The 9,260-nt window shown below is 35.5% G+C and overlaps 1 pseudogene; it reads left to right on the forward strand.

Moving 5' to 3' along the window:
• The first annotated feature begins 364 nt into the window (after positions 1–364).
• Positions 365–464, forward strand: LOC127089260 (uncharacterized; annotated as a pseudogene).
• The last annotated feature ends 8,796 nt before the right edge of the window (positions 465–9,260 follow it).

Raw genomic sequence — 9,260 nt, forward strand, 5'->3', positions numbered from 1 at the left:
CAAGAGTTGACAGTCCGTAGGAGTGTGGCCTTGGATTCCACAGACCTCGCAATTCTGAGTTATAGCAACCACGGCGGCTGGAGGTGATACGTTTAGACTTTCAATTTTCTGGACCAAAGCATCCACTTTTGCGTTAACGTGATCAAGGTTACTTATCTCGTACATGCCAGTTTTCGTTTGAGGTTTTTCCACCGTTGTTCGTTCGGTTCCCCACTGATAGTGGTTTTGGGCCATGCTCTCGATAAGCTGGTAAGCATCAGCATAAGGTTTGTTCATTAATGCACCACCTGCAGCGGCGTCTATTGTTAACCTTGTGTTGTATAAGAGACCATTATAAAATGTGTGAATTACTAACCAGTCTTCCAAACCATGGTGTGGGCAAAGTCTCATCATGTCTTTGTATCTTTCCCATGCTTCGAAAAGAGACTCGTTGTCTTTCTGTTTAAATCCGTTTATCTGGGCTCTTAACATAGCTGTTTTGCTTGGCGGAAAGTATCGGGCAAGAAAAACTTTCTTCAACTCGTTCCATGTGGTGACTGAGTTGGAAGGGAGAGATTGAAGCCATCTTCTAGCGCTATCTCTTAATGAGAAAGGAAAAAGACGAAGTCGAATTGCCTCTGAAGTGACACCATTAGCTTTAACAGTATCAGCGTATTGGACAAATACGGATAAATGTAGGTTTGGATCCTCGGTAGGATTTCCAGAGAATTGGTTCTGTTGCACTGCCTGCAACAGCGAAGGTTTAAGTTCGAAGTTGTTTGCTTCGATTGCGGGCGGAGCAATACTTGAATGCGGCTCATCTTGCGATGGAGCGGCGTAATCTCTAAGAGCACGAATTGGTTCTGCCATCTCGGTTATCGAAGGAAAAAGGTTTTTGAAATCAGGAAGTTCTATAGGAGGGAGATTGTTTGCAGCACGATATTCCCGAATTCGTCGTAAGACTCGGAGATATAGCTCGATATCGTTGATTCGTAAATAGAGCGGTTCGCCTTGTGAGCGAGTGCGTGGCATACAAATCAACGAAAGAAAGAATAGAAGAAAAAGAAACCTTAGTCTCTACAGCGTAACGGAAGAGTTACGATATCGATTAAATAAAAGTCCCCGGCAACGGCGCCAAAAACTTGATCGCGACTTTATGAGTCGAAATTGGGGTACAAACTGCAAGTGCACAGTTCTATCGCGTAGTTTTAAAAGATATCGATCCCACAGGGACTTATGAATCGATATACCGTTATCTAAGGTTACTTCGTAAAGCTAAGGTGAATAATGGTTGATTGTTTGGGGGCGAAGCTAAAAACTAAACTAAGATCTAGATTAAATATTAATAAATCGGATATCGGTATGTAGTTCGTCGTAATTAGGGAATCAATTCTTTGTCGGTTTCTTGGTTTTAAAATAAATCGTTTCAGTTAACTTTATTGATTAAAGGTTTTATCTCAAACTCTCGCTCTGTTGAATAAACCATGATTTTATGTTAATGTAGCTGTCACTTATAATTAAGTCAAAAACCACTTTTTGAAAGCAATAAAGTTGCAGAAACTCTTTTTAGGAAAACACTGACCGTTTTAAACACCCTTATCTCAAACTCTCGCTCTGTTGACTTAGGTTATACAATTAAACCCGAATGCTTAACTCTCGTCCTCACATTCAATCTTTAAGAATACTTTTTGGAAAAGGTCAGAATTTAATTAACTCTAAAACTTGCTCTCGCCCTGATCTAGAATTAATGCCTAATTTACACTGTCCAGTTAAAACCTCAAACTCTCGCTCTATTGATTTTAACTTCTTTATGTCTTTTACTTTTGTAAAAAATTCTTGTTATTAAACCTGTAAATTGAGACCGTAAAAAGATTGATTTTACTTTTAAATTTAATTAGACCGACTTAGTCTTGATCCCTTATTCCGCTTACTTTACATACCGATATCTAGGCAAATTAGCCAGACATACTAAACAGACAAAAATACATATCATGCATAAACAGACTCATCCCAGGCAGATAATATAAATAAGTAATAAAACAAAGCATTAAATAATAATTAAAGAACCTGAATGCGTTAAACAATAGTCTTGAACACTCCACCACAAGCCGGTAGGATTTGTTCTTGGATTCTTCAATTAAACAACGAATTAAAACGAAGGGAATAAAAACTAGATTCTAACGTAAGGTTAGATCCGGTAAAAGTTGCACAATAGTTTCCGGTGTAGAAACTATTGTGCGAAAAGAATTAATTAAATGCTAGAAAGGAAAATAGAATTGCAGAAAGGTAAAACAATAAAAATTCTGCAAAGTAATACTATAAAAATATGAGCCTAAACTGCTGGAAGAAAAAAATGCGAAAACGGCAAAAGGCGTGGAAAATCTCCGAACCCTGAGCTTTCCCAATTAGCTGCTATTTATACTGCTACTTGTGTAACTGCTTTCCAAGGGTTTCCATATACACGATCTTTTCGTTCCGAGGGTCAAGAGTGGAAATAGCTTTCAACGTGGTCAGTTGCGTTCCTAGTGCCAAAAATATAGGGGAATGGTGTGACGTCCGTCACACCATGTGTGACGCTCGTCACAGGAGTGTGCTTAGTGTGACGCTCGTCACAACCTTTGTGACGCCTGTCACAGGCACAACGTGCGCTTTCTTTGGGCTGGGCTTGGTCTTTGTTATTTGTTTCCTTTTTATTCCTTTTTACACCTCCTTTTCTTCCTTTTTTCACTTTTGCTTCAAAATGGATACCTGACATAAATAGAAAGGAAATACCGCATAATATCTGATAAAATGAGATAAATTAAAGTAAATGATAATATAATCTAATTGAATTAAGTCCTAAAATGTGATATAATTTCATGTTATCACAAGTCAGGTCACTTCAGAAGGTCTCAGAGCTTGGGAATTTTTGCAAAAGCCAGAGAAGACCGAAGGTTCTAATGGAATCAAGAAATTGGATTGAAACAAGCTAGAACTCAAAACATGATAGTTCAATTTTCCTGGAAAATTTCATATTGAAGTAGAGATTTCTTGCCTCTCCAAAGCTTGGGAATAAAGCAAACATGTTGCTCTGTTTATAGGGAAGTGATTGATGATCTCATACGTGTGAAATGATGCTCAATTCATGCAAAACGAATTGCCCATGATGTGTGAAAAGTGTGACTTGCAAATCCTTCAAAACTCAGCCAAATAATGTGTTTTAAGAGTCAATTAACTTTTGGAGACTTGATTAAACATGTTTAGGTACAAAACACATGGTAATTTGGCTTGCAATTGAGGATTAGTGAAGTTCAAATTAAGATCATGGTAATTTCTTCAATTCCAAGTCACCATGTTTAACTCAATGGGGCATCTTGCACAAGAGGCTTTTTGATCCCATTCTTCTTGCAATTTGTTAACATCATATCAAAGATCACAATGTGCCAAGAAAGGTTGCTTTTGGATGCTCGAGCAAAAAGTTATGACATGTTGAAGTCGACACGAAAATCTGGTAATGTAACTTAGAAAATTCTTAGTCCCCAATGTCTGAAAATGACTTGTAATGTCTCAAAGAGTTCCATGGCCTTCCAAGCATATTTGGACTTTGATCCTTGAAGAAAACTAGTAGAGTGCATCACAAATGATATTATGCAAAAACGAATCAGCCTCAAATGTTAAAAAATGAAGAAGTTATGATCCTTGAAATTTGAGAAAAGGTCACTTGAAAATATGTCAAATTTCACTAAGTCCACAAATGGCCTATAATGTATTCAAACTTGTGATGATCCTCCAGTCATAATTGGCTCTTGTCATGTAAAGAGAAGTTGTTGAGAATATTGAGAAGACTCATATGCAAAAAGAATTATTCAATTTTTTTGAGAATTGAATGAGTTGCGATCCTTTGAACTTTGACTTCAAATGTTGAATTTTTGTTCAAACCTCTTTGAATAAACTTGTGCAGTTGGACTTTCCTTGCATTTCAAAGTAAATGGATGATCATATGAAAAAAAAATAAGGTGCCCTTGAATATCTCTTGATTAAGTTGCCCAAGTTTGAGGTAACTTATTGAAGAAGGCATGGAAATAAACATATGAACCTTTGACTTTTCTTGAGAAATAAGCCACAAAACTTTGAGATACTGTTGGTCAGAATGAGATTGCAAGATGCTTGAGAACATCAGAGATCATGTATTGAGATATAATCCTCTTTAGAATCAATGGTTGAGCACACTTGGACTTGAGGAATCAATAAATCTTAGCTGAGGAACCCTACTTGATGTTCTTTATGAAAAGCCCTACCTTACATAATAAAATTAAAGAAAACAAGATATATTTCACTATTTTTATTAGTGGTTAGATAAGCAATGAACATATAAACACAAAGGTAAAACACCACCAATGAGGTGCTTGATGATCCCTGCAAAAGGCAAAACCCCAAGACGAGAGGCTGGGGACAAAGATGTGATCTTGTTTGTATGCAAGGATGCAAATGACATGTGGGATCTTAGGGTTAAAAATGACGGTATGACAGATGCCCCTATTTAAGTTTTTGCAATTCAGATATATGAAGATTGAAATCTTTGTTTCGACGAGATTGAAGGGACTTAAATACAGAAGACCCAATTTTTGACCCTAAGATACCGCAAAAATGCTTATGATATGATATGATATGATATGAATGCAGACAAGGATCTCTGTGCGGAATATGGCGCTATAGCGGTAAATTCATGATCATTAAGCTATGGATAAGCTAGAGATCAAATAACAAGAATCGCCACCGCGCTTTTATTATTTCCAAGGGAAAAGGGAAAACGTAAGACAAAACCCAAAAGTAAGAAGTTTTCAAATCAAAACTAATAAAATGTCAGAGATTACAGGTAAGGGGGTTGGTTACACAGAGGGAAGGTGTTAGCACCCAAAGCGTCCTAGGTACTCCTAGGGAGCCCTTTTTGTGTGCATATGTATTTGGTATAAAGTGATGTTTACAAACAAATAGAATGGGGGGATGAGAAAAGAATTCATTAATTATATTTTTGTTTTTGGAAAGACCTTTGGTCTTATGCCTACGTACCAACATAAAAATGAGGGATCAAAACCTCGTAGTTCGTGATATAAATTTCAAAATGGATGCATTGCTTTTAACAAAAAATAAGTTTGAAAGGCACAAAGGCCTAAAAATGGTTTGAATGAGTTAGTTCTTTTTGGCTTTTTGAAAGTTTAAGTCAAGTATAGTTAAGTCTATTTTCAAGTTTGATTTAGAAAAGAAGTTTGAAAATGCAATGGCATAAGGCAAAAGTTTCTATCTTTTTGCAAAGTGGTCAAAGTTTAGAACAAAATAAGTTCAATCAAAGAAGGTTTTGAAAAAAGGAGGGAGATATTTTGAAATTAAAGAAATGGAGAGAAGATGAAGAGACTAATCCTATATACAAAATTAAAAGTTGAGAGTTGAAAAGATCTGACCAAATGGGTAGCAATCCAATAGACAAGAATGTCAATAGAAATCCAGAATTCCCTTGGACTTTTAGAATCAAGCAACACACAAATGCACAATTATATTATCTTGAAGAGCAAAGGCATCAAATAAATATGGTCACATCCAAGCTTATCCATTCCATGATCTTCTTCAAGGTAGCCCATGTAACAGATGAATTCCATAAGTCACATGTTCAAAATGACAGCTTCACAATGATCATGTTGCAGATGAACTCAGAGGGATCTTGAATGATGTATCAGATGAAGTTTCAAATTGCAAGCACTTGGTTTCTCAATAAGTTGGCATTGGCCAAGTCCTTTAGCATAGGAATGTTGCCTAAATTCTAAGTCCATTTGTCCAGGATCAAGCCAACAGTCCAGGCAAAAGTTTTTTAGGGTTTTTGTTGTTATTATGTACATTAATGGTCAAAGACCATACAAACAAACAAAGTATACACAAACAAAATATATCACACAATATGGTCCAAATGGACAAAGTGAAAATTACATTAACATAAACAATTAGAATGATATGAACAATGGAAAATGTATAAAAGCTAGAATTAAATGACATTAAAGTAAAGGGCTTGAAATTAAAAGTTAGTAGTTAATAGGTTAGAATTTAGTATTGTTTTGTTTTTGCTTTTCATTCTTAGACATTCTTTGGAGAACACTCAACCCACTTATCACAAGCATGAATCCTTGAATCAAGGCATCTTCCAAAGGAAGGAAAAAAGGCCAAGTTTCCACACAATACCATGAAAGAGGGGAGACTTACAATCTCACTAACTAGAATGCTATGCCTTTTATATCACAAATTTAGCGTTATGTTAAGCAATCGTAATTGGACTTATGTAGAAGTCACAACTATTTGAGGTCGGGCAATAGAATTTTGGGGTTAATGCATGTTAGAGACATAGTATTATGAACTATGCTCATGAAACATACCACACACAAAAAGAATATGCAAAAGGTGTGGCCTAATCTCATCCATACTCATGTTAATTTTTCAATCAACTAGCTTTAAGACTTTGAGATATCATAGGCCAAATGAGATAAATGTATAAAGAAGGGGAATGAGATGAAGAGGGAGGGGGATATATGAAATCTCAAATTGATCAAAGGAGGACTTTTACCAAATTAATATCATTCATTCATTTGGGAGATGGAATGTACATTCCATCAATCCCCTAAATCCAATGATATTAATTTGACAAAGTCAAATCAACCTTGACCATGGCCCAACAACAAGAGTCAAACACCAAAAGTCATCACAATTGGTCAACAAAATTATTTGGCATTTATTCCAATTAAAAATACTAAAATAATACATTTAAATTAAATATGGTTTGTCAAATTCCTAAAACCTCATCAAAACACCAAATAAATGGCCATGAGATTTATCATAGGTCAAACAAGGTCAAAGGATATTGGAGAAAAAATTTCAGAATTTTTAAGGACTTAAAAGTATTTTTAAACAATTAAAAACAAATGAAAAATCAATTAAATCATGAAAAATATTAATAATGATCCAAAAAATAATTTTAATTCAGAATATGAAAGAGGAAAATATTTGAATTTTTTTGGTGAAACTCATATTTTTTTGGATCAATATTAAAATTAATATGAATTAATGAAAATCAAAGGAATACAAAATTAAAATAAAAAAATAAAAAAAACTTGGACCACTTGATCTGCCTCATTAATTGGGGTGGCTGATTTTGAGCAGCCACCAAAGCTTCCATCATGGCAGTCACCAAAGCTTCCATCATGGCAGTAAGTCTCTCATAGTTGTCCCTCAAAGTTGACACCTCTTCACGAAGTTCACGATTCTCTTGCTCTAGGAGGTCCATCCTCTTCAACTAATTAGCTCGAGTATTGTATGGGTGAGAAAACTTATCTGGATGAAGACCAAGAAAGAAATAAGACCCCTGTCGAACTTACTCAAAGCAAGACCAAGATGCAACATGATGCATGATATGCAAATGCAAATGTGAACTATTGTTATTATTTTTTTCCTAGGAACTTTAAGATATAAATTTCAAACATCATAATGAGGATAACACATTTCGATGTACTAAAAATATCATTTTATTATTAATAGTGTAAAGGATTATAATCAGAAATACAATTTTCAATGATCATAAAAGGAAGGAAACTAGACCTATGGAATCATGTCCTATGTCGACCCAACGCCAAGTTGATACTTCTTGCGAAGCCTTTTGATCTTTCTTTCGTAGCCGTTTTTCATAGTATCCTTCTCTATTACGAACTGGTCTACAATGCCTTTCCAAACGCCGGAAGTAGGAAGATGAGTAGATGATGAACTGTTAAAGGAAAATAAATCCCTTTGATCCTTTGATCTCTTTACAACATATTGTTCGAGCAATTCTATCAAGTAGTCCTTCTCTTTTAGCTGCTTTTGCAGTTCTTCTTTCTCAAGGTGTGAGGTGTGAAATTTGTCTTCCCAATCATCCCTCTCTTACTTCATCCTATCCAAAGCCTCTTACAATTCCTCTATGCCTTTAATAGTGGGTGATTTGACCACTACTAAGGACATGGGTCTTTCATAAGCGTATGACATCTTGAATTCCCTAGCTATCTTCTTTACCCAACTAGTGTAAGGCTTCAAAGCTATACAATTCTTCAATCCAAGCTCACCTTTTCCTTTCCTATGAATATTGTGCCAAGCACATATCATCCTATCTTTCAACCGTTGAGTGTCTTTCCCTTCCTAGAAAAATAAACCTTCTAACAAAGTGTTATTAGGGTTGTCCTTCATGGAAAACCCAAGTTGACGTCTTGCTAGAGATGGATTGTAGTTGATTCCCCCTTGTGTACCAAGAAGAGGCATATTAGGTAAATCCACATAACTATTAATAATCTCAATGTTGTCGTAAACAGAAGAATACCAAGTTATGTCATTGTTGGTGAGAGACATAAGTCTTTGAGACCACCTTAAATAACCCTTGTTTTCTGTTAAGATAGGAGACTGTGGCAAGTGCGAAATAAACCACTTGTACAATAAAGGCATACAATAAATTATAATTTCACCTCCTTTAGAAGTCCTATGATTAATGGAGAAATAAGTGCCACCGAGCAAAGTTGGAACCTGATTCCTAATCACGAAGATCCTCATAGAATTAACATCAAAGAAATTGTCAATGTTAGGAAACAAGACCAAATTGTAGATGAGTAAGGCAAGAATAGTCTCAAAGGCCACCATGCTACTAGCATTTGCAAAATAAAAGGCTTTCTCAATTAGGAACTTTAAAGTCAACCCTTTGATACCTCCTTTGACAGTGAGATTAACATCTACGTCAGATTTCCTCAAGTGAATAGCCTTAGCAATAACTCGAGACTCAATAATTCCTTCCACCCCACTAAAAGGAACTCTATCAGAAACTGGCACGCCCAAAAGATGAGCATACTCCTCCAAGGTAGGCAAAAACTGATAATCAGGGAAAGTGAAGCACCGATAAACATGGTCATAGAACCGAACCACAATACAAAGAAGACCATCCTCAACATCAGTAGATAATATATATATATATATATATATATATATATATATATATATATAAGTCTTCCAAAATGGTCTCTGAAACTCTTAGGATCATCAACAAAAGATGCTAGCTTTCTTAATTCCATAAGATCGGGACATCTGAAACTATATTTACGAGTATTCCTCCTTCCAATATCCATGGTCAAAATATCTGCGATGTTTACAAAAAGAGTCTCTAAGTTCCTTGAAAATTGAGAAAAATTCTTATGAAAATGACAGGAGTGCATGATGCAACAACCACAAACAAGATCACACAAAGCACACAA

The sequence above is a fragment of the Lathyrus oleraceus genome, chromosome 5 (genome assembly GCF_024323335.1).
Source record: "Lathyrus oleraceus cultivar Zhongwan6 chromosome 5, CAAS_Psat_ZW6_1.0, whole genome shotgun sequence".
Lineage (NCBI taxonomy): Eukaryota > Viridiplantae > Streptophyta > Magnoliopsida > Fabales > Fabaceae > Lathyrus > Lathyrus oleraceus.